This window comes from Megachile rotundata, chromosome 4 (assembly GCF_050947335.1).
Source record: "Megachile rotundata isolate GNS110a chromosome 4, iyMegRotu1, whole genome shotgun sequence".
Classification (NCBI taxonomy): domain Eukaryota; kingdom Metazoa; phylum Arthropoda; class Insecta; order Hymenoptera; family Megachilidae; genus Megachile; species Megachile rotundata.
In genome coordinates, this window is record NC_134986.1 from 7,821,358 (window position 1) to 7,849,130 (window position 27,773).

Here is a 27,773-nt window from a genome sequence, read left to right on the forward strand (position 1 = left end):
AGAAATGGAGTTTGAGGCTTCGTTGAACCAATTCGAGCGCGAGGATTAGTACGCGTTGGATTATTACGCGTTGGATTACTACGCGTTGGTTAACTACGCGTTAGATTGCCTCGCGTCAGATTCCTACACTTGGAATTACCACGCGTTGCATTACTACGCGTTGGACTAACACGCGTTGAATATCCACGCGCTGGATTACTACGCGTTAGATATCCACACAATAGATTACTACGCGTTAGATTCCTACGCTTGGAATTACCACGCGTTGCATTACTATGCGTTGGACTAACACGCGTTGAATATCCACGCGGTGGATTACTACGCGTTAGATTCCTACGCTTGGAATTACCACGCGTTGCATTACTACGCGTTGGACTAACACGCGGTGGATTACTACGCGTTAGATATCCACACAATAGATTACTACGCGTTAGATTGCCACGCGTCAGATTCCTACACTTGGAATTCCTACGCTTAGAATTACTACGCGTTGGACTAACACGCGTTGAATATCCACGCGCTGGATTACTACGCGTTAGATATCCACACAATAGATTACTACGCGTTAGATTCCTACGCTTGGAATTACCACGCGTTGCATTACTATGCGTTGGACTAACACGCGTTGAATATCCACGCGGTGAATTACTACGCGTTAGATTCCTACGCTTGGAATTACCACGCGTTGCATTACTACGTGTTGGACTAACACGCGGTGAATTACTACGCGTTAGATATCCACACAATAGATTACTACGCGTTAAATTATCACGCGTTAGATTTTTACGCTTAGAATTACCACGGGTTGCATTACTACACGTTGGATTAACACGCGTTGAATATCCACGCGCTGGATTACTACGCGTTAGATTACCACGCATTAGATTTCTACGCTTAGAATTACCACGCGTTGCATTACTGTGCGTTGGATTACTACGCGTTGAATATGCACGCGCTAGATTACTACGCGTTGGATATCCACACGTTGTATTACTAGGCGTTGTTTTAATACGCGTTGGATTACTACGCGTAGGATTACCACGCGTTACATTACTACGCGTTGGATTACCATGCGTTAGATAACTACGCGTTATCCAAAGCTGTCGTTCTCGCGTCTGCGCATGCATAATCCTCGCGCTCTGATTGGCCCGTGTTTTTCTTTAATAATTCAAAAACGGAGCTTCACACCCCATTTTTGCAAAGGGAAATCTTGGTCAGAATCACGTTAGCTACCCCCCATTTCAGGGACCTACAGTTGTGAGACACTCTGTAAAAAAAATATCAGTACTTATTACATGCACTTTATCCAACATTAGGCAGAAAATCCTGAAACAGTTACTGTTTATTTAACTTTTATTAAAATTCATAAACTGCTAGTAATTGCATACAATATTTGATACTGTATGATGTATAACACTATAAAATATGCACTTTATCAGATATTAGATAGAAAACGCAATACTGGAACAGAACGTATCTGGAACTGTTCATAGGACTTTTATTGAAATTTATAAACTTAGTGTTCACTGTATAAAATATCTGATATATTATATAATATGTTGTGCAATATGCATTATATAAAATCAGTACATAAAAAATGCACTTTATCAAGTATTATTAAATAGAAAATGCAGTACATAAAATATTACTGCACTCTGCTTCAATCACCTCTGTCCCTGTCGTCACACTAGAATTAGCGTTAAATGCACACTCTCAAATTGAAAAATATATAAACATGGAGACATTACATGCACTATTTATCTCAAGGCAATCATTCGATAAAAACAGAACAAAATCGTATAATGTATGTAAGACCTGTAACCAGTCATTTTGATCGACACAACAACTCGTCAGACCTCCCAAAATTACCAAGAACGATAACGATCACAACTCCACAAATTATTGGTTTCTTCTCGTTATCTCCATTAACAAGCAAATTTTAAGCATTAAAACGATGCGTAATGAAAATGACAGAAAATGATACAAATGATGACAAATTTATATGCCAACTACAAGTCAGGCAACGTAGAAACAAAAAATCTTGAAGACTATAACACATACACATACACAATTTTAATAACTCCTGTTGGAAGAGAAAAAAGGTATAATATTAATTTAGAGCAAATTCTAAACCGCTATAAACGGTTCTAAAGACAAAGAGATATTACGCGGCACGTTGATCTTTCCGCGCTTCTCGCCGTTGGCAGCACGCATAATGTTCGAAACTCGTCCAAGTATCAAGTCGAAACTCGGGTTCCCTCTAAACGAGCCATCGCCGCGCATAAATCCCGAGGACGCATATACACTTGTCCACGGTTAAAGTCGTTTCTATGCGCGATGCGCACGGAATTTGATATCGCGAAAGCGTGCGCGGGCCAATTAGAGGATTCTGCGCGGCTCTCGCGAGCGTGCGATCCGCGCGAATTAGTCGGTCAGCCAAGCCCGTCAACCGGTTACCTCAGCCGTCGTAAGAGTCGCGAGCGGAGCTTTTCGAAAAGGCACGCCGCCGGTGCAGCAGGAGTGGCTTGCAGCTTTCGAGTCGGGTGGGGGATACTCTCGACGGTTTACAGACGGAAACAGAAATAGAAAAGTGATGAGCGCGAGACAGAGAAACGTTGAGGGTGAAGGGGGGTGCTCGTCTCGGATAACAGGGGTGGTACGCGGGGCATGAATCGGGGAGCAAGGGAGACAGTCGGAGCAGAGGAGAACCCGTCGGGCGAACAAGGAGCACAGGAGGAGGACCGAGAAGGACGGCGAAAGGGTGAGAGCAAAAGGGGCAGAGAATAGAGGGTAGAGAGAGGGCGGCAAAGCGGCGGAAGGGTAAAGTGTGGAGGGATGGAGACCGAGAGAACGTGAGAGGCCAGCGATTGTGCTACAGTCGCACCGCGACACCCCACGAGTGAAACCGCGCGCGTGCCAATCTGCTCCCGTGCTCTCGTGCGCCCGTAGCCGTGCAGACGAGCAAGGACCTGCGAACAGTGCTATGCTTTTAAGGCCGCGGCCAAACATTTTCCTCGTTTTTCTTCTTCTCGTCGTTTTTCTCGGCGTCGACTCGTCGACTCGTCGAACGCCTTCGTGGAAAAGGAACCGCTCTTAATCGGGTAAGTGGTTACCTACCGACCACCACCACCACCTTCCACGACGAATGTCCATTTTACGACCTACGATTTATTACTTTATACCGAATACCTGGATGGAACGACTTCTAACGCCCGCCGAAACGTTCGGACCTACCGTCTTAGATTCCGGACAAATTCTCCGGAAACCTGTTGATGAGTTCTCCTTTGCCTCCAAGTGACCACGAACACACTTTTCGCCACGCCGATCTTGACCGTCGGCCACGTTTGTGCGTACTCGATTACGGTTTAGAGTGTGCATCAATTTTCCGAATTAGAGTATTCTATTTAACAGTTTACTAGCATATAATACTGATCCACTATTGTAGCTTGCTATGAATTTACTGGGTTAACTATTAGTTTCGACAATCTCTGATTTGAAACTGTACTCTCAGTTTATTAGCTTAATTATCAACTTCCATAAACGGTTTTGGTTCAAGATTATTATGGTTTAGTATGGGTTTACTGGGTTAGCTGTCAGTTTCAATTATCAGTTTCGATTCATAAGTATTATATTTTACCTTCAGTTTATTAGCTTAATTACTTTTCATGAATGGTTATGGTCTGTAATTATCAGAGTCCTTTGAGTTTATTTCTTTAACGATCGAATATCACTTCTGATTCATATTTTCTTTAAGTTCATTAGCTGGATTATCAGTTTTCTTAAACTTGTAGTTTATGACTATCATGGTCTGTAAGAGTTTACAAGTTCAACTATCACCTTTGATCATCTGTTCTGATTCATAATTATCATACTTTATTTTGAGTTTACTAATTCAACTATTAGTTTTGATCATCTGTTATGATTCATAGCTATCATACTTTATATTGAGTTTACTAGTTCAACTATCAGTTTTGATTATCTACTATGATTTATGACTATTATATTTTACTTTGAATTTACTAGTTCAACTATCAGCTTTGATCATCTATTCTAATTCATAACTATCATACTTTACTTTGAATTTATTAATTCAACTGTCAGTTCCAATAACTCAGTTTCGATTATCAGCTTTGACTTCTGTCCTACTTCATTTGAATGTATTATCTTAGTTATAAATTTTCATTACCAAATGACTATCATAGTCTAATCTACTATTTTAACTATCTAAGTTGATAATCAACTATAATTCACAACTATCATATTTTGCTGTCGGTTTACTGGTTTAACTATCAGTTTCATAACGCATTCTGGTTCATAACTATCGTACTTCACTGTGAGTTTATTAACTTAATTATCAGTTTCCACAACTCGTTTAGGATTATCATATTTTACTATAAATTTACTAGTTTCTCAGTTTCAATAACCTATACTGCATGACTATTATAGTCCACTATTAATTTATTACCCATATACATAATCCATGAGTATCATAATTTACCATAAGTTTACCGGTTTAACCATGAGTTTCGATAATCCACAGTTTCGTAGATGATTGGTATATGGTCACCTAACTTTGGGTTTGTTGATGTTGACTCGTCAGATTTATGCGTCACATATGTTAAAACTTCGATGATTCTGACTAATTGTACTTTAAGTGTCATATATTTCAAACAGTTGCCTTCTAATGTAGAAACTGTTCTGTGATTGTTCATTAAGGTTTCTTTGTTCATACTGACTGTTAGATTTACCATACCTAAGGGTACTTCATACACTTGTAAAATGTGCTTCAATTCTTTAATTATACCTTCATCCATCATAGATCACAAAGTTGTAGATGACTCGTTTTGATTCACAAAGTGGTTTGTTTATTTCTTGTTAATTATAGTTTCTGTAGGCTTATCCATGCCAGTCATTAGTCAAATTCGTCTGACATACTTACAGACACTCGTGAAACATGCTTCAGTGAATTATCTAACTATGAGTTATCTAATCATACTTTAACCCATCGTAGATCATAAAGCTTCAGATGACTCGTGTTAATTGATAAAGAGATTTTTGGCGATTTCTTGTTAACTATAATTTCTTTAGATTCATCGATGTCAGTCATTAATAAAATTCTTCTGCTATACTTAAAGACACTCGTGAAACATGCTTCAGTGAATTATCTAACTATGAATTATCTAATCATACTTTAACCCATCGTAGATCATAAAGCTTCAGATGACTCGTGTTAATTGATAAAGAGGTATTTTGGCGATTTCTTGTTAACTATAATTTCTTTAGATTCATCGATGTCAGTCATTAACACTAAAACTAGCAACCCAATCTTTCTCCACATGTTTCTTATTATAAGATACATATTTTGTTAAGTACTCCTTGAAATCAGTACTGATTTTCATCAAGATAAAGAATAATTATGTGTACTAATTTATGTTTCATCGTTTGTTTATCTATTTTTCAACCTCATTTTCAATTTCAGACTAAGTATGTATTATATGCAGGTAGATTTAGTGTTAATCATTCTTCTGTCATACCGGAAGACACTCATGAAACGTGCTTCGATAAATTATCTAATGGTTCCCTCACCCATTATAAGCCACAAAGCTTTAAATATCTCGTTCTGATTCACAGACAGGTTTATAGATTTCTTGTTAATTACAATTTCTTTAGATTGATCGATGTCTATCAACTTCTGTCGAACCTGAAAATACTTCTAAAAGCTGCTTCAATAAATTACCTAATTATACCTTAACCCGCTATAGATCACAAAGCATGAGACTTATGTTAATTCACACAAGAATTTCTTCATCGTCAGTCAGATATAGTGTACATGACAGAACGCGTGAAACGTGCTTCGATGAATTATGTGACCAATCATATCTTAACTACCCTTGATGGCGAACAATTCGATCACTCGTTCCGATCCAGAAAAAGTTTTATCGTAGTCAATCATGGTTTCATCAGATTCCTTCGTGCATCGACTAGATTTGTGTGTCACTCTTCATAAATCGCTGGGAATATCCATTAAATTTTTTGACCAATTATATCTTACCTTTGATCGTGAACAATTCGAACACTTATTCTGATCTGGAAAGAGTTTTAGTGTAGCAGGGTTTTATTAGATTTGTTGCTGTTGACAATCTTCATACTTCAGACTATGTGATCATGTTTCATGCATGTGTGATTATATTTCGTACATGTGTGATCATATTTCATACATATGTGATAAAATACGTAAAACATACTTCGATAGATTTTCTGAATGTCTTCAAAACTTTATCTGAATCAGAGTTTTATAGGTGTTAACAAGGGTTTACGTTTGTTAATGATGAATTAACCTGGTCTATGTTAGCTAGGTTTCCTGATCAATCATACTTTAACCACCACATGTCACGAACGTTTAAGTTCAAATCCAAAAATACGCTTCATGATTGTTGATCACAGGTCTTTTATGTTTGCTAATGTTAACCTGTCAGAAAAATACTTCATTTAATTTCATCACAAGGAATTTAATAATCTGAATCCAAAAAGAGTACTACGGCAATTGACATGTGTATGCACAGGAATGTGTATACATATTCCATTTGACTTCACCAAAAACGTTCAAATATTTATAATCAAAAAAGAGAATTATGGCAGGTCACTACAATTTATTTAGATCCATGCATACACATTTCACTTGATTCCATCAAAAACATTCAAATATTCACGATCAAAAAAGAGTGCTATAATAGTTCACTACACTTTGCTTAGGTTTGTTAATTCAGTCTGTGCCTACACAACAAAACACGTTTCATTTCATCACAAACATTTTGAGAATTTTAGCCCAAAAAGAGTGTTATAATTGTCAACTGCAGTTTGCTTAGGTGAAACGTGTTTCCATAAATTTCCTAACCAATCATACCTCAACCCCATATTGTTAAGTCATACATGGCAAACGATATAATAATCCATTCTAATCCAAAAGACAATTTGTGGTCCTTGATCTTAATGTTTTAATATGAAAAGTTTGTTTCAACTCATGTGACGATCAATTATATCTCAGCTGTCATACATGACAAATGTTATATTCTAATGCAAAAATCACTCTATGATCCTTGATCAATCTTCACACTAACTAATGTTGATTATCAATCAAATTTGAACCTGGATGCTGAAGTGTTTTAACTAATGTGACGATCAATCATGCATCAACCATCAAACATGACAAAGTATCAATAATCCATTACGATTTCGAAAGACTTTATAAATCAATGACACCGTAAATGCAGATAACGGAGGAAAAATTTGCTACGGTTTAAAACGTTAATTCAGTGTAACATGTTTTATTTCTTTAGTTAAATAATGATAATAAATGTAACGTTCGACCTAAATAGCTGCAACGAATCCATCATGAATATTTCCCGATACAATATCCGTGGAACGTTGAAAGTTTAAGCAATCGAACGATTCGTCGTCAAAATAATTTACTATTCGTTCGACGACACTTTAGCGTTTCACGATTAACGTGAACGTGAGATCGTGCGACACTAAAATTTTTATGACCTTGGAGAAAAGACTCTTCCGCGTAATTTTTTATCGCTGTCGGTTGAAATCGCTTGGAAACTGGAGATTTTGCAAATGCTGAATATTCATTACCATATTTTCTTTCATAATATCAAGGATATCCTGAAAAAATTAAGTTGAAAAATAAATATATTTATCTTGATGAAAAATAACGTGGATTTCGTACTTAACAAATTTTTGAAAATGAAGTGAAAAACTTGCAAAGAAAACACTTCTGGTAATTTAGTGTTATAATAAAGTTGTTGGTCAAGCTCATATGAATTTGTAATATTTATGTTATTTGAGAAGATTATGTGTCATTTATAAACTACATACGTTCATGTGTCATTTATTAATATTATAAATTTGTAATATGTTATTCTACATTCATGTTATATTATTAATATTATATGACATTTATAGACATGTGAATGTGTGTTAATCGTGTGTATTTATGAATAGTATACTTTATTTATATGCATCATATGTTCATATGTCATCTGCAAATATCTTATGTTTATATGTTATTCATAAATACTACATGATTATATTTTAGTTATAAACGTCACATGTTCATATTTTATTTATCAAACACTACGTGATGATATGTCACTCACGAGCATCATATGTTCATATGTTATCTATAAACATCATACGTTCATATGTTATTCATGAGTGACACGTGATTGCATTTCACTTACAAACATACATGTTCATATTTTATTTATCAAACACTATGTGTTTATATACTATTCATGAGCATCATATATGTAATTTATAATTTTTATATATTTATATATTACTCATATACATCATATGTTCATATGTAATTTATAATTTTTATATGTTTATACGTTACTCATATACATCATATGTTCATATGTAATTCATAATCTTGGTATGCTTACATGTTACTCATATACATCATATGTTCATATGTAATTTATAATTTTGATATGTTTATACGTTACTCATATACATCATATGTTCATATGTAATTTATAATTTTGATATGTTTACATGTTACTCATATACATCATATGTTCATATGTAATTCATAATCTTGATATGCTTACATATTACTCATATACATCATATGCTCATATGTAATTTATAATTTTGATATGTTTATACGTTACTCATATACATCATATGTTCATATGTAATTTATAATTTTGATATGTTTATACGTTACTCATATACATCATATGTTCATATGTTATTTATAATTTTGATATGTTTATATGTTACTCATATACATCATATATTCATATGTAATTCATAATCTTGATATGCTTACATATTACTCATATACATCATATGTTCATATGTTATTTAAAATCTTCATATGTTTACATGTTACTCATATACATCATATGATTATGTTATTCATTAACGTCATATGTTCATACGTTATACATAAACGTCACATACTAATATGTTATTTGTTAACATACATTTATTATTTGAAAACACCATGTATTCTGAAAATTCAAAAATACTGAAAATGCTATTAGTACCCAAAGTCTCTCCACTCGTGTCACCAAAATAAGAATGAATCTGTACATTGTTGCAACTCAATCGTATTTTACGTTCACGAAAGCCCGAAAGTGCTAAGTATCAAAGAAGAGAACGTTCCGAGGCGGAAGAGTTGCTCGCGAAAGTTGACCGAAGAGAAGGATAGAGAAGAGGAAGAATGGAAATGGAAAACGAAATTGTACGGTTCGTTGAGTTTGCAAAACTACGAGTATTATAATCTAAGAGAGAAAGATGAAGAGCAGGAGGGTAGGAAGAAATTCCTTAACAGAGTAGTTGCGGAGGTGTTCTCCGAGCGAACAGAAGGACGTTGCACGCGGTAGTAGAGCCGAGTTCTTTTGTTCGTGGCACCCTTTACCAATTCATTCGGTAGGGACGTACGCGTACTGCTCTTTTCCAAGCTATCGTGCTCGTTCCGAGCACCTGTGGACCGCCCCATTCCATCCTGAACTCTTCTTTGAAGAACTGCCAATGACTTCCGGCTGACTCGTAGAACCTGTTGATGATACACCCACGGCCGTGTTTTAATCCGACGAACCGAATTCACGTTTCAAGTTACGAAACCGATGAAATCTGCAATTTTTTCGTTCTTTAAAGTCTGATATTCGTCGACGACTTCTGGTTGACTCTGATGACTAATATTCTTTAATGACTTTCAACCGAATTGTAGAACTTCATACACTCATGGTCTACGTGTTTTAATCCGACGAACCGAATTCACGTTTCAAGTTACGAAACCGATGAAATGTGCAATTTTTTCGTTCTTTAAAGTCTGATATTCGTCGACGACTTCTGGTTGACTCTGATGACTAATATTCTTTAATGACTTTCAACCGAATTGTAGAACTTGATACACTCGTGGTCTACGTGCTTTAACTCCTTAACCTACAAATTTTTTGGCAGTTGCTTCACAAAAGATACGGTACTGTAAAACAAGGGGTTAATACCGCCCCTACGTTTACACTCCATTCTCTCATTCTTTATGACTCTGCTTCTTAACTAACTCAGTCTTGAACCGACATTTTGAATTCTTAAAACGTGAATCTGAAATTTTGTAGGACTCTTCAAAACTTGAAACTAAAATACAGAATTATTTTGGTAGTTGTACAATATATATTGTTTATACAAATACGATTGAAAACTAGATATGTGTTAACCACTGAATCTAACAAGCTTTCCGGCAGCTGCGTCAGTCAGAGTTACCTAATTATTATTGTGGTGTTAAGGTAAATAAAGAACGTTAGGTATATTATGGATTTAGCTATCTTCAATTATACAAATTACAATTGGTATCGAACTCAAAACACGATCTTGATGCAAATGCAGTTTGGGTTTACCACATTTGAACTGTAACGTGCGTCATGACTCGATGTTATAAGCCAATGGATTAAAGTTAAATCCAACGAATCGAATTTGTATTTGAAGTTACGAAAGTGATCAAATTTTTCGTAGTTTGATATTCTTAATTTAATCCCTAGATCCTTACATCCATTCATCCTAAAATATTTAAATTTCCGAATTTTCAAATCGTTAAATTCTGAAATTCTAAAAATCCTAAATTCTGATTTCCTGAAATTCTTAAATTCTTAAATTCTTAAATTCTTAAATTCTTAAATTCTTAAATTCTTAAATTCTTAAATTCTTAAATTCTTAAATTCTTAAATTCTTAAATTCTTAAATTCTTAAATTCTTAAATTCTTAAATTCTTAAATTCTTAAATTCTTAAATTCTTAAATTCTTAAATTCTTAAATTCTTAAATTCTTAAATTCTTAAATTCTTAGATTCTTAAATCCTTAAATTTTTAAATTCATAAATTCCAAATTTCCCAGATTCCTAACTCCCAAGATTTCAGAATACCCAACTTCCTCAATTTCCAAATCTTCCAATTTCATGCACTTTGTCCAGCTGGAAAATCATCCGGGACGCTGTTCGTTATCTTCTTTGTCTGGCGCGTCCGAGAATCCACGACGCTGGGTATTTTTCCGCTCGACGTTCCATTTGCCTTTCGTCGTAATCGTCCCTCCTCGAATTAACACTAGGTATTTCGTTTTACCCCAGAATTCGCTTCGAGAACGTTGCGGACGTACGTTCTTGACGCAGTGCTGTCGACTGGAAGCGAAGACACGCGCGTCCATGAAAAACGAATTGAACATCGCCGCAGCTCAAGATGGCACATAATGTGCCAACCTCTTCTTTGGATAAATTCTTTCGCTTCTTTGTTGCATCGAGGTTGAAACATAAAATACCGTCACGAATAATAATTCGTAACACATAATCTAAATGTGGACCAGCTAACTCGCAATTTCTTCCTTCATTATCAAGATATTTGTTTATTGTTTACACGTTTATTGTCGTTGTTGTTTATGCAGAATTTGTAATGTGATTTTTAAGTGACTACTTGAATAGTCCTTTTTAATTGGAATGTTAGGTTAATCGTTGACAAGTCTATTGCTGTTGTCATTTATGCAGAATATTGCTCTTCATTGGTATCAGACTTTACTTATGTAGTAAGTACATATTTTACATTCGTAATAAGTATATTTCAAATTCACAATCAGGGCGTACGGATTTACCAGAATAAGTACTGATGCTAACCCACGAGTAGATTTCTACATATGGAAATATAGTTTGATGACATAGAAATCTAAGGAGTTATGACCCTATATATTTGACAATCTAAAGAAATGGATTTGGAGATTTGGACTGTAGATATTTGAGAATTTTGTCACGTGTCAAAGCATATAAGAGTTCTTAGTCACATATTAAAGCATGTAGCACCAGTTAGTCACATATGAAAGCATGCAGCATCAGTTAGTCACATATCAAAGGATATAGTACCAGTTAGTCGCATATCAAAGCATGTAATACTTGTTAATCACATATCAAAGCATGTAATACTTGTTAATCACATATCAAAGCATGTAGTATCAATAAGTCACATATCAAAGCAGATCTATTAATTTCATATCATCAAAGCATGAAATACCTATTAATTACATACGATCGAAGTAAAACTTGAAGAAGCACAACAATTTTCTTTCACTCTAACCCTCTACAAAGTATATAGTGCAAAATCCTCTCGTTTCAGTACAAAAGTTTAAGTAAACCAGTACTATTCAGAATACTTTATGTGCGCTACCCTATAATGTACTACTCAATATTCATAGTGCTACGAGTATTTTATGCGTCTGGTGAGGAGAACCAATCGAATCCGCACCACATCCACCTGCCAACTTTACCAGATGCTTGGTAGCCAAAGTATTGATTGAATTAACCGGGAGATTTTGTGAGAAGACGTATTAAATATGAAGAGAACTTTGAAATTAATGAACTAAAACCTTCTCATGTTCAAATACTGAAATATAGTATTGGAAGTACTCATTTTAGGGTAAATTTAAAAATGTCTTGAAATCTCGGCAATGGCGTGTAGACCGAGATGCACCTAGAATGACTCGTATCTGGACACAAAATAGAACAAAATTGAAAGAACATTTAAATGTTTTCACGAACAATGAATAATTTCGAATACCATAGCGCGGAGGGATTAAAGCGAGACACCCTGTCGCGAGAAGAATGATCGAAGGATTTCCACAAGTCCGATAAAAAAATGAAACCTTCGATAAAATTCAAAAGCGGAACTTTATCGACTTTTCGAGTGGAGCAAACCCTATCTAATCAGAAATCCTTTTGAAACTTGATCCTGAATCACGGAAGGTTTTTTCGATGTAGAACTCGTATTACCGATGAATCCTTCTCTTCTCCTTTTAACGATTCTCGACTACCGTCGTGAAAAAAGGACGTTTAATCGGAAAAAAGAAAATGTCCATTCGGAACGTATCACTGTCCCAATTAACTCGCGCAAACATCGAGCGGAATTCGATCGGCGCTGTTAATAAACGAAATATGATGAAAAAAATGTGGTCGTCGGGAACACGGTTGAATCGAAAATATATTTCAGATCGAAGCGTTTCCCTTTTGCTTAACTAGTTGAACAAGATTTGCAACAGAATACCAAGTTACTCGAGAAACTAGGACGAGCGTTGCTTTTCCTTTAGAGTATCAAATAGCTACGATAACCACTCTTCGCGAATCTCGTTACCGTTGTCATTTGACGTTGTAGTTACGCAAATATAATTATAATCACGTTTGATGGTATCAGGAGAACCCCACGCTATTTTTATTACGAAATTGTGTCATTCGATTATCTTACGGAAATATATTCGATTTAAACCGTTGACGTACTTTGACGAGTCTCACTTCCTCATAGCTCAAATGTGATAAACCTTGCTTAAATATTCAACTTCAAAATTTAGGACAACTATAATTTCTGTAGTCAGAAATAGCTCATTATAAAGCACTCACAATATTAAATTCAATATTAAATTCAAGTAAATATATTTTTAACAAGTTTTGATCAGTAATGTAATCACCCTTGTTATCGACAACCTTTTGCCATCTACTGTGCAAATTTTCAATGCCGGTTCGATAAAAATTAATTGGTTTCCGGGCGAAATAACTGGAGACGGCATTTTGTATATCATCAAAATTTTCAAATTTTTTGTCACTTAGAAAGTGTCGTAGCGATCGGAATAATTGGAAAACCACCTTTGGCATTTGCGAGCGTTTAATGCGCTTGGATAAACATCGCAAATGTTTTTGGTAGCGACTGTTGCGTTACTACCCTTGTGAAACTCAACAAACATACAATGGATACGTACCTCTGGTATTTGACTGGCTATTTCACATAAAATTGCAAAGGAAAATTTCAGATTTAATTATTTACAAGTAAACGAGTCAATTTAACCTGAAAACTTTAGCACGACAGAGAACGCAATCAGCTGATAAATGACAAATATTGACATGCGCAGAAACGAAATTACTTTGCGGTCTCCCTAATATTAAATAAACTATTTATCACAACTTTATGCACTGTCAATAGATTACATGACTCTTTATTTCATAAACTTCGATACGTCATAAGTGTTAAGTTTATGTAAGTTTAGTAAGTGGTATATGACATGTGGTTAATGTGACTCCTTAGGTAGGTCATTTTCTGCTATCCCTTCACGATTTTTGGAGTGAAACTAAAGTGAGTGGAGAGGAAATAGGATAACCTTCAGAAAATGACATTCTATTTTCTAAGGCAAGCATGGGCAAATGGTGGCCTGCGACTATGTACTGTCTGACCATGTACCATCGCTATTTTCTCACTTCATTGAACTGCTCGAAAATAGCCTGTACCTTTTTGTCTTTCCTGATTTTCCTGGCAATTGAGAGAGTTTCAAGTTTTTTGATCTTCTGATTGTCGAATTCGAAAATTTGCAAGGGTTTATAAGTCCAGATTACATGTTTATAAATTGTCATATCTCAGTTTACATCAAAGTACTTACATTATTAAATTTCTGAATCTTCGAGTCGTTTAATCTCTCTAGCTTCGAATGTTAAATTGCCAAATTTTTATATTTCCAAATTTGTAAAGAACCAAATCTCTAAGGATCCAAATTCTCAAATTCCAATATTGCTACATTTTCATTTTTATTAGTCAAACGTTCATTTTTTTTATTTTTCTAAAAGTAGCTTAACTGAATTTTCAGAACAAGTCATATATGTCACATGTGACATAAGAACAAGGATCATTAATCTTTCAATTTCATCTTTCAATCCGTTAATGTATATTATAGTCTCAATATTAAAAACCCTCAAATGATTATTTCATTTGTTCTTTCAGTAAATAATTAATTTAACAGAATTTGCAATGTCAGTTACATATGTCACATATGACATAAGACCAAATGTACTGAATCTTCCATTTTCATCTTTTGGTCCATTAATATATGCTATTGTCTCAATATTAAGAGCCCTCAAATGTTCATTTCGTTTCTTTTTTCCATAAATAATTAATTTGACTGGCTTTGCAGCACCAGTCACATACGTCACATATGATATAAAACCAAGAATACTTAATCTTTCCATTTTATCTTTTAAATATGTCAACCCATCCTATTCGTTCAATTGTAAGAGCTCTCAAACATTTCGTTTCGTTTGATTTTTCTATAAATAACCAATTTGACTGACTTTGTAACATTAATCACATATGTCACATGTCACATTCGACGTAAGACTAAGAATACTTAATCTTTCAATTTTATCTTTCACTTTGCTCGTGTATTGTCTCCCTCATTGAGAGCGCTCAAAACTTTCGTTTACTTTTTCCATAAACAATTACTTTAATTGAATTTATACAACAAGCCACATATGATCATTACGGCGATCAACGTACCAACCGCGTTATACAAAAATCCACCGCAGTACACATATTCCATGAGCGTTGTTCACATTGCTCCGTTCTTCTAGAATAAGGAATTTATTTTCTGGCCCCTTGACGTCGCCGTCATGGCTGCGGTGCTCGAGTGCTTTTCGCTTCGAGTGGAAGATCCGTAGGATCCTCGGAGCCTACTCGATCTCGAACAACATCGTACGAACCAACGCAATGTCGAGCATTCACGATTGATTCCGTTAGATTCGAATAATCGACGCTGCGCGATTAAACCACGGATTCCTAGCCCTTTTATTGCGTTGACCTCTTTTAAAACAATGGTCTTCTTCAGCGAACCCTTCATATTTTCCTCTGGAATACCACTCGACATAATACACATAAACGTACAGATAGAGTATGAATATGATCAAAATTTTACTCGTTGTTTAGTTCTGTTTTGTTATTCATTTTGATATTCTTTTAGTTGCGTTTTCTTGTGCTCTTTACCTTAGACCAACCTTCAATGATGTCAACTCATAGGTTGACAACAGTGCATATGTTTAACTAATCTATACATTTTATCTAATAAAGTATCTCCACATTTCACCTAATGAAATACACATTTCACCAAAATATAAACAAGTGCCGTCTACAAATTATCCACCTAGATAATTGCCTAATCCACCTTGAATCAACATTGTTCAAAAAGCAGATCCTACAATTTAATTCAGCTCAATGCATCGATCAAACGAACTCAGTAACGTTGCAAGAAAGAAAGCAATCAGTGTGCATAAGTCTGATAAAATCACGAACAAATAAAACATTTGGCAGTATTCGCTGTTTTCTTATGGTCAAACTCGTTATCTAAGCTAACCTAATTCGATCGTGGCGCCACAGTAGCGTTAAGAAAAGCTTTGACGGTGTTTCTCCTTTGTTCCAATTGGTCGGTACTTTCAGGAGCAAGAAAATCTCGGATGAAAGTGGAAGGAGGACGATACGAAAGAGGAGAGGAAAAGAGGTGCTTTCTTCTACGGATGCTTACCGCTGGATGATTGGCAATGAATGCTTAAACGTAAGAGACCTGTTGATAATCGCATGATATAATGCCGGGTACGGTACGCTTCGCTTTATTCCATTTTAGACCCGACCTCTCCTCCCTACATCTACTTCGCCGCCATTACTACGTTCCTTTTTATTCCTTATTCGATTTATCGCTAAACTCGTGACTTTAATGTTTTGGGCGGAATAAATTTTACGATGCGATTATACGCGATGTTATCGGACGATTCGATCCTTTTCAACGGGAATATTTTATGACGATGATGAGTTAAATGATTTTCGTAGCACGAAGAGTATCTGAGAGAAAGCGGTGTTGTTTTGAATAATTTTTTTGGGAGATTATTTTCAGAATATTATTAGCAATACTAACTTTGCTGTATGTCTGCTCGCAGACACCATAGCAGGGAGTCATACTAATTTTATACTTTATTCAACCACGATCAAAAAGCAATTTTTCGACGAGATCTGAAATTGTTGGACCTAATTTACCTGTTCATTGCACCGAACCTATCGACTTTTTCAGACTCTTTTTCACGGATACACTACTTGAAACAATTGTACTAGAAACAAATAAATATGCCAAAAATAAAATAGAACAGCAGAGATTAACTGATAGATCAACATGGAATAACGGGATCGATGTGACGAAAGAAGAGTTAACAGCTTTTTTGGGTGTATTCTTTAACATGGGTACTATACCAGATCCTAATATGAAATATTATTGGACTAAGGAACATGTTGGAAACATACCATTTTTGTAGAAATATATTTCGAAAGAAAAGATTTCTCCAAATATTTTGGATGTTACATTTGAATGAAAATGTTTCGAGAAATGCAAATGTAACGACGATAATCCAAAAAGCGAGCAATTTTATCGATTATATTGATGGTAAATTCACAGAAGAATTAATAAATCTTTATCCTTCATGATCCTATATGTATCACTGCTCTTTCAAGAGAAATTAATTCCGACTAGTGCGACACTCATGATGAAATTTAATACAACCGCAAAGGATTAATGAAGAGTATATTTAACGAGAATGAATATCGTGAGTTGTCTGTGCAGAGGATAGAATAATTGTTTAACTAATAAAATTGATAATTATAGTGATGAAGTATAAGAGGCATGAAAGAGATGTTTGATTAAGTAGATTTGATCTTGTCAAGGTTAAACTCAGTGTCTGAGCGTTCAAATTCTTTAATCTTCAAATTAAAAAAATGTCCTTCCATAAATCCTCTGATGTACAATTTCTAAATTTTTTAATTCTCAAACTCCTAGGTCCTCAAATCTTTAAAACTTCAAATTTTCAAACTTTCAAGTTTTTAATTTCCTAAGATCACATATTCCAAAATTGCGAAATTCCCAGCTATCCAAATTTCTATATGAATCCTTAACACTAGAAATACTGAAACTTTGATTCATTTTGACTGCTTTGGGGCAATATAGGTATAACACATATATATATATACCGGAAATGAAGGAGGGGGAAGGTAACTACAATTATTAATAAACGCATTTATATGTTGTGCAAAAAGTCACAAAATTCTAAGAAGCTGTGTCATTCTATACACAATTGATTTTCTAATTGAAATTGAAAAGCAGTCAAAATGACTGCCTTAGGCAATCTAGTGTTAAATTTCCAAATTTTCACATTTTTAAATACTAGAACTTCTGTATTTGTAAATATTGAAATCTTCAAATTTTCCAACCTTCGAATCCTTAAATTCCCAAATTCCCAGATACTAAAATTCTTAAATTTCTAAATGAACTCCTAAATCTCAAAATTCCTCAAATCTGAAATTCCCAAGTTTGCAAATTTCTAAATCCCCAAATTCTCAAATTCCTAAATCACCTAATTCCCAAATCCTAGAATTCCCACAATTTTCACATTTCTAACTTCTGTTATTTTTAAATTCTCAAAATTGCAAAATTCCCTAAGTTCTACAAATCCAAATTTTGATAAATGTTAAAAATTCATAGTGGTCCTAATTCAATGACCAGGGACTTATTATTGGGCCTTCAGAAAATCCCAGTTTCATACAGTGGTTTTAACTGTAATCATGGGAGTATAGTTACTCCTGGGTCCAGAATTCTAAAGTTGAGATTAGGGAGTGTATCAGATGTATAAGTTATCTGGAAAATAGGATCAGAGGTGCAGCACATGGATCTGATTATACCAGATTACCTAAAAACAGAGTCACATACATAAATATTAAGATATCTATCCAGACTACCTGTTCATGAATTTGAACAGAGATAATGTGGTTAATAATTAGCTAGGGGTTGATAAGTATAAGCAGCTAAAGTTTGATAAGTATAAGCTCCTAAACGTTGATAAGTATAAGTAGCTAAAGATTGATAAGTACAAGTGCAAGTAAGAATAGTCAACAACCCAAAGATGGCGGGTAATTTTGACCAGTCGTAAACGCCGAAGCAATCGTTCTGGCAAAACGATACCGCGATGATCGAACGTACGTATCCAAATACATCCACGCAACGAGAGCCATTAAACGAGCATTTGTCGCGTAAATAATAGCCGATGCATCGATGCACTCGTTTCACCCCTTTTTTTTCCCTCCCCTTTTCTTTCTCATCCTCTGTTTTTCTCTTCCTCGTTCGTCAGCCGGCCTCTCATCCCCGTTTTCTGGCCAACACTGCCGTCGAATTTCAGATTGCGCTTTAATATCGGCAGCCGCTTAATCCGCGATGACGGTTTCTCTGGGATTTCATCGCTTTATTACAAAAAAGCTTCGCCCCGATGGACGGCAGATGTCACGTACGCTTTTTTTGTTGGCCACCCTGTGAACCACTTCCACCTCCGTGCCGTTCGCGTCATGCTGCATCGCTATCCTGTGCGTTCGTTCCCTTTAAAATCTCTGTTACGTACAGAACGTTGCGTACGCGTAAAAAATCACCGATTACTTTGCCTATTATCGCCGCGTTAAATGTCAACGTAAATTACGCGCAACGGCTTGGCCGTTGATTTACGGCCAGCTACTGCAAACTGCGAAAGTAAATCAAAGGCGGCCGCTGCCGGAGAAAGTCATCGTCGATCAAATAATTTGCTTGAGTCCAATTTATGCCAGCTACCGGAAGAGCGTATAATAGCGTTCAACTCGTATTATTCGACTAATTTATTGCCGCTTCGGTGTTTATAATTAAAACCAAAACAACCCACGATATACCGCGGTGTTTAAGGCCGATGGTTTTAATCGTTCGATCTATTCTCCAAGTGCTAATTCCACGTTTATGGATACTGATATGATCTTTGTTGTTCGAGTATGATTCTTGTTTCATAGTTTCTTGTTGAATCACGAGTTTGGACTTTGGTAAATAGGAGAAACGATGGGGGACTTTAGCTTAGAAAATTTTAGTACTAATTCAGGTTAGAAATATATGATACAGCAAATGAGAGAAGTATTGTATAAAGTAAGTGAAAGATGAAGATTTCACGACGTTAATTATTAAATGTACTTTATTGCAAGTTGACCCTTTTTAAAGTTTATATTATGTTCTTTTATAAGTGAATTTTAAAAGAATTTATAAAGAACAAAAACAATAGTAATAGTCACATATGTGACCCATAGGTGATCAATAAATTCATCGTGTTCGTTGAATTATACCAAATACAATTTTTTTATATACGTTGAAAACACAGAAGAAGCAATTATAATAATTATACGTAAGTCTTCATATTGAAACATTCATACGCGCCCACAACATCACTTTCCTTAAAATAAAATATGTTTTTAAAACAAACAGTATAAGGACTAATAAAGCTAGGGAAATAAAGATAATTAACTGAAAGAACATGATTCAGACAATAGTAAGAAGGTGTAAGCAATATGTCTAATGTTAAACAATGAGACACGTTCGTGAAATCGTGCCACGATTCTCCATCGTCGCCAGGTGAATTTACGATGCGTCAATTGCTATTGAGAGGATACGAGTGGAAAACTTTGTTCGAGAAAATCGCAGCCCCTATTGAAAGGGTACGACTGGAAAAATTTGCTCGGGAAAAAGGAAGTCAACCTCTACCGTAGTGCAAAGCGGCGTGTCCCAAAAGGGGAATATACAAAACAGAAACGGATAGACAAAGACTTCAAAAACAGCAGCGTCCCGTTTCGTTCGTATCGCACTTTGCTCGACTGTCGTAGATGGTGTATTATTTTCCATCGTGCCGTCAAATCGTGAAATCAAAACTATTACTGCGATTTAATCTTATAACGCTTTGACGTGTTGGGTTGAAAAATCTTGAACAGTGATAAGTAATTTTGTTATTTTCTTATTGCACACAACTCGAGTTTTAATGTATCCAGATATAAAGGTTTAATTAATTATGGATTAAGTAAGGTTATAGTAAGGTCAAGATCATGTGTGGACCTGAAGGCGATGAAGATTGTTAGGTTCAGATTGTAACTTTTATTTATAATGACATTTTTTACATCTATTACTACACTTGTGCAGGGTTATATTATCGCCTACAGTAATTATACTTATGAATTATATTTATTATATCCATTATTACACCTGTACATGATTATAATAACATATACTATAATAATACTTATGTATTATACCTATTATGTCTATTATGCATATTATACATTTAATAACTATTATACTTGTGATTATATCTATAATCACACTTATGTAATATATCTAGTATGCATATGTGTTAATATAATAATATAAAAGACAGTCTTTTTACTGATTTTCGTGTTTCGTCATTCAACTACGATTTCGTAATTCTTCTTCGATCATGAAGAACGAGTCGTACATCACAAAATGGAGGAATTGCGAAAGAAATACTACGAACTTTATCAGAAACGGTACCACTGAACGTTATTAAAATTATAAATCGAGACTATGAGAATCGTTCGACTGGCTTTTAATTTATTACTCTCGTTTCGCGACGCTCCAGTCGCGATAAAAAGATTAGTAACGTTTTTCTCCTGTCACGGGCGTCTTCTAAAATGGCGCGGTTGCGCGCGAAATGCTTTCTTCGGTTGAACATCGAGAATACCAAGAATACGATACAAGGGATCTTGCATCCGTCTAGTTAATTATTACTGAGAACGCCTTTTTAAAAATTGTGACAAAGAAAATTGGAATGTGTACAATAAAATTAGAATTTCACATAAAATTACTGTACTATAAATTAAGATAGGTTAATATTTTAGAAAGAATGATTAGAAATTACTAGTTAAAACAAGTTTAAATTTAATACAAAATTTATAAGATTAAAATTAATACTAGTTTTTTGTTAAAACAAAAGTACATAGCTTCTTCTGTTTGCGGCGTTTATAACAGAGTTCGAATTACGTAAACAGCACTACCATGTGTGACAATACTATTCTCTTAGCGAATAATTGAAATGAAGTTTTTGATAATTAAATTTTTTCCCAAAGATATGATATATTTTAACTTTGATAATTTACTTTTTTCGAAAATTCACAAAATATGTAATTTCCAAATGTTACAATATCGTGTATTAGTGCAAAGAGGTGCTCCCACGATGCCTAAACTTGTCGTTACCTTTTATTTACATGTGATGTACTTTTGTGGGATTTGTTAATACTCTTATAAAACGTGGTGAGGGCAAAGAAGCGCAAATCAAAACATATGAAAACGATCGTTCAATTGAAACGGTGAGCGAGCGAGCCAGTTGAGTGAGCCACTATAGTGGCGTTATGTAATCTACGACATTCGCGAAAGCCACTATAGTGGACCGTCGTGCCCAAGAGGTTGACCCTACCTAACGTGCTTCCACCTAACGTAATTATATCAAACGACATTTGTCGTATATTCATACATTACCGTATAAAATTATCATGTACTATCCTGACACCCATTGAACGTATACGTTCAAAAATAATTTCTTCAAACAATACGTGGCATTAAATATGCCAAGATCTTGAACACACAAGAATCTTGCAGTATCTAATAGATATAGATTTTTAGATTTATCCTGATATTGTGGGGAGGTTGGGGTGGGGTTAAGGGGCCAGAGGGAAGGAAAGGTATCGAATGGGAAGCTACGGAATTCGTTTCAATATGTACAATTTGTCGCCGGATGTATGCTAGCGTACCGTACGAAGATCGATTTTGTTCTTATTCCGCGATTCTATCCGTTATATGGAATCGCTGAACTTTACATTTGCCTTGGACTTTATTCCGTTCGATTTTCTCGAATCCTGTCCTGGAACTCGTGATAAGAATACAAAACTCCCGACGAGATATGTATTCGACGACTTTGATAAATTTAAAGCGATCGAACACGATCGCGGCGTTCGGAATCACGAGATTCTACCGGATTATTTTACCCGATATTTACTTATCTATCTGTGTACTTCAGATTAAAATGTATGCTAGAAATTCTCGCGAGTGTTCTTCGTAAATGGACACTGCAGAACTTTCAGTTTCTTAGAAGTGTCCATTTGCAGAAAACACACTCGATACCTCAAATTTTACTCTCAAGTACATATACATATAATGTACATAAATTTAAACGTTAAAATGTTACTTTGAATGTACCAACATATAATGCACACTTGATTGAAAACTAGAGATAAAGTAGAGAAATAGATAAATAATCGGCGAAGCAAATAATGTGACAGAAGTCAGACTTCAAGAAAAGTGTATGAAGTCAAAAAGTGCCTTGATTAAATTCAGTTTCTGAATATGCATTATTAAAATAATTATTAAACAGCACCTATATAACAACTTAAGTTTTTAACCAAAAATAATAACCACCTAATTGTTACTTACTGTATAGACATTTTAAAAATGATTGTCCCAGTTGCTTATAACATTATTAAATTAAGGAGAAAAAAATATTAGCAACTCCAGTTTTCCGCTATAAATGTATGGAATGAAGTGAAAAGCGTAGCAAGGTTATACGTCTATATCCGCATCTGGTAACTGGAAAACGAGTTTTTATTTCGACCACGTTACGCAACTTGGTTGATCAGAGAACACGAAATCGGTCAACTTTACATCTGTTCCAAACGGTACCGTTCCCGAGCCCAACTTCCGTTCCATTCCATTCCATCCCATTCCATCGCAACCCATCCCATCTCATCCCATCCCATCCCATCCCATCCCATTCCATTCCATTCCATTCCATTCTGCTTCTCGACTTAGTTTTCATCCCTGTCTTCTCTTCGGACACTGGTTGTTGGCGGGGTGCAGAGCGTAAAGGTAGCCGAAGGATGCCGCGTGAGAGCATGCGGAGCATTTCAATAAACGACAGGAAGAACAGCACCGACTACGTTCCTTTCCGGAATCGTGGAGAACGGTTCAGCCAGTCACGCAGTCTGAAACTTACGGTTTTCTACCCGTTTGTATTTACTCTTCTGCTCCTGGCTATTATTTCCGCTCTAAAGTAAACGCATGAAGCAGCTAAGAAGAAGATGGCGTGATTTATCGTTGTCGTTGGTCACCCCTCCAAGATAGATATTCGTAAACACGTACGGTCTATAAAATGAAAAATCAACGGACTGGTGAAAACAAGGTTGCATTTACCAAGTTTTATTTTGTTTATCGTGATGGTACACTCGAGGTTTCAAATATGCTCTAGAGAAACTGGATGAAATATGACCAATTCTCGAGGTAGCTTGTAGGTATAAACGTTCGTTGTACGCGAGAATGGTTATTCCTATGAAAAAACTTATGAGACGTTTTTTGTAGAGAATTTTCTACGCTACAAATTTTATATTAACTAGTTTTGTTGTACAGTTGATAGATAACGAGATATTTGCGAAAATATTGCTAAAGATTAATGTGCGTAATAATTCTCAGTTAGCTCGTTTGTATGGAAACTAGTTCATTGGACATGGAAATAGTTGTTCCTACAAAAAAGTTAATTAGACCTTTTTTATAGAGAATCTTCTAATCTTCAAATTTCATAATAACTACTTTTGTCGTAGAGTTGATAGGTAACTAGATATTCGCGAAAATGTTATAAGGACGACATGTGAAATAATTCTTAGTAAGCTGGGTTGTATGAACCTTAGCTAATCATACATGCATATTATTGTTCCTACAAGAAAACTTATAGAACCTTCTTTGTAGAGAATCTTCTAATCTTCAAATTTCATAATAACTACTTTTGTCGTAGAGTTGATAGGTAACTAGATATTTGCGAAAATGTTATAAGGACGACATGTGAAATAATTCTTAATAAGCTGGGTTGTATGAACCTTAGCTAATCATACATGCAAATTATTGTTCCTACAAGAAAACTTATAGAACCTTTTTTGTAGAGAATTTTTTAAGCTACAAATTTTATTATAACTATTTTTGTCGTAAACTTAATAGATAACGAAATATTCACGGAAATGTGGATGATGTGTGAAATAATTTAGAAAGTAAGTCTCTATGAACTTACCTCATTATACATAAAAATCATTGTTCCTATTAAAAAGTTTATAAGACATTTTGTCTAGAGAATTTCCTAAGCTACAAATTTCATTACAACTACTTTTGTTGTAAACTTGACAGATAATGAGATATTCACGAAAATGTGGAGGACGTGTAAAATAATTTATAGAAAGCTAGTCTCTATGAACCATACCTATTGTACATGAAAAGGACTATTCCTACTAAAAAGCTCATAAGACCTTTTGTCTAGAGAATTTCCTAAGCTACAAATTTCATTACAACTACTTTTGTTGTAAACTTGACAGATAATGAGATATTCACGAAAATGTGGAGGACGTGTAAAATAATTTATAGAAAGCTCTATGAATCATGCCTATTGTACATGAAAAAGACTGTTCCTACTAAAAAGCTCATAAGACCTTTTTTGTAGAGAATTTCCTAAAGTACAAATTATATAAGAACTATTTTTATCATATAATTGCTAGATAACGAGATATTTGCAAAAATATTGTTTGAAATCAGGACAGTCGACGTATGAGGACTTTCATGTATAAAGAAATTAAAATAGAGCTCCACAGAAAAATATAGTCCGATTATTCCGGAGAAATTCTAATTTCCCTGAACGCTATAAAATGGCTACGTAGAAAATTATGCAGGGCGGATATCGACGAACGGCGAGCGTCGATGAAAAGAGAGAAAGAAAAGTAACGGTCCAAGTTGATACGGCGGTTGACGCGGCTGACAAAATGTACTTAATTAGTTTTCGATAAAAGCTCTGCTGTCCATGTCGCGTCGTTGAATTTCGCGTGACCGCCGAGTGGAAAATCGTAACAACGGCTGCGCGCTGCGTTTAATGGAGTAGAAGGAAAGAAAGAGGCTGTTTTCGAAATCGCTAGATATGCAAGACAACCGTGGATTTCCGAGAGACGATAATCGGCGGTGCATTAAAATCATCGAAACGGCTCGACGCGACAACTATACGGCGTATCGACGAATCTTGCCGATGCATTTACTCTTCAGTTTGCGTGGCATTTGCGTCGCGATACAACGCCAGTATTAAACAGAGAATCGGGCCAGCGCGAAGAAGATCGCGAGAAACCTCTTCACGCGAGAAATGCTTTTAGAATCGAAATCCTTCAGGCGCTCGATATATCCGCGGAAAACTGCCGTGGAAATGATACAAGACAGCTGGCCAAGTGACAACCGTACGCGTATTCGCGACATTTTTTCATCGAAACCATCCCACACGCTAAAATCAGCAACAATGGAAAAAAGCTCGATATAACTCGCTACCATTTTCTACAACTGTATGACGTACGACGCGCTGATCGGCAATGTTCTTTTATTTCACTCGTTAGCAAGTTTATTGCTTCTCATAAGGAAATGCCAGCACTTTCTGAAACACCTCTTTCGTTAGCAGACGAAAACTTTCAAGCGGGCATTATTGTACTTCTTCGTAATTCACGAATCTTTATATACTTTTGTGTATCTTCTGAAGTGCGTTTTCGCATCGACCTTCCTAGTTAGTAGACGTGTTATCGATTATCTCTTGAGCTAATTTCGTAAATCTTTTACAGATTTTATTTCGTTCTTTGCGATTCAGAATTTATAGAACCTGTTACGGCGTAACAAATAACATATAAATCACACTACACATAAAAATTTTAGGAAAAGGTTTACGACGTGGCGAAAGAAAGTAATCGTTTTTGAAGACCTTCAATTTAATATCCGTACCATCTGTGTACCAGCACTAGGATGGTACGTGACAATTTAGTTTTTAGTAAATTCATTTATTGATACATCATTAGTCGAGTCTTTGGCTTCAACGGTGCAGGCCATGTCATAAACCTTGCGGACCCAAAGGTCGAAGGGTAACGCGGGCCTGGAGAGTATCGGTTCCAGGTCCCTCAGGAAGACGTCACAGATTTTGGGAGTTAGTTAGTAAAATCAGCATCCATTTTTTAAACTGCAATATTCACTCGCCGTTAATTCAGCGTGTGAAGTGGAGCATTCCTGAAAGTTCCTTTCAAAAATAAAATTTTTAATCTTTGCTCTGCCAAAACAGAACCTGTGACAGGTTTATTGAATTATGTTTCAATTTGCATCGAGTTACAATCTATTTTTGTACGCTTCAAAAACAGAAATCTGTCAGAATTTTCCAAAACGCTGTCGCTCGCAGGAGCCGCAGTATTCAATTTCTCCAAATAATTTGCTGCGCAAACGCTTTGTACGTTATTTTTGTACCTCCTTTGATGTACAGGAATTCGATTTCGTAGAACAATTCTCTTGTTAACAGATTTCGTATTATTGCGATATAACTGTGTTTATTCGAGCAATTTGTTTCACGAACATTGCATTATACTTTAAATTTTTGTACGCTTCATCAAGCGCAATCCGTTTAAGAGCAGTCCGTTACAGTTTCTCAAAACACCTACCTCTGACGTTAGCAGACAGGACGCAGTCTACCGCGACACTATTCAACTTCTCCAAATAATTTGCTTTATATGTCCTATTTTTGTACCTCCTTTGAAGTATGGAAATTCGTTACGATTTTGCAGAACAATTACGTCCCTTGTTAGCAGACCGTCTTCTGTTATCGAGACACAAATGTATTTGTTCGAGCAATTTATTGTACGAATATCGCATTGTATATTTTTTACGTTCTCTCAAGTGCATTAATTCACTCCGATTTTCCAGAACAACTATCTCTCTCGTTAACTGACATAACGCGTTCTATTGAGACGTTTCTTTGAACAATTTTCTCCGTAAACGTTACATTTCATATTTTACTTTTATACGTTCTCTAAAGTGTGTCAATTTATTAGGATTTTTAGGAGCAACCACCTCTCTCGTTAATTGACCAGACATGTGATATTATCGCAAAATTACTGTGCTTCTGTAAGAAACTTGTTTCGCAGACACTATTTGATATATCATATTTTTGTATGATCTTTGAAATGTATTAATCATTGTCAAGTTTCTAGAACAAC

At 35.3% G+C, this 27,773-nt stretch overlaps 1 protein-coding gene across 8 annotated transcripts in view; it reads left to right on the plus strand.

Moving 5' to 3' along the window:
- DIP-lambda (Dpr-interacting protein lambda) overlaps positions 1 to 27,773 on the plus strand; it is a 126,163-nt gene that overhangs the window by 17,480 nt on the left and 80,910 nt on the right. The window contains exons 1-2 of one of the 8 annotated variants that reach the window (XM_076531443.1): positions 2,863 to 3,101; positions 16,296 to 16,410. The exons of 5 other annotated variants lie outside the window; for them this stretch is intronic. The gene's annotated coding sequence lies outside the window, so the exon portion shown is untranslated. Of the gene's footprint in view, positions 1 to 2,862; positions 3,102 to 16,295; positions 16,411 to 27,773 lie in introns of those variants that run through there. 2 more of the 8 variants (XM_076531444.1, XM_012279942.2) reach the window with 2 other exon arrangements.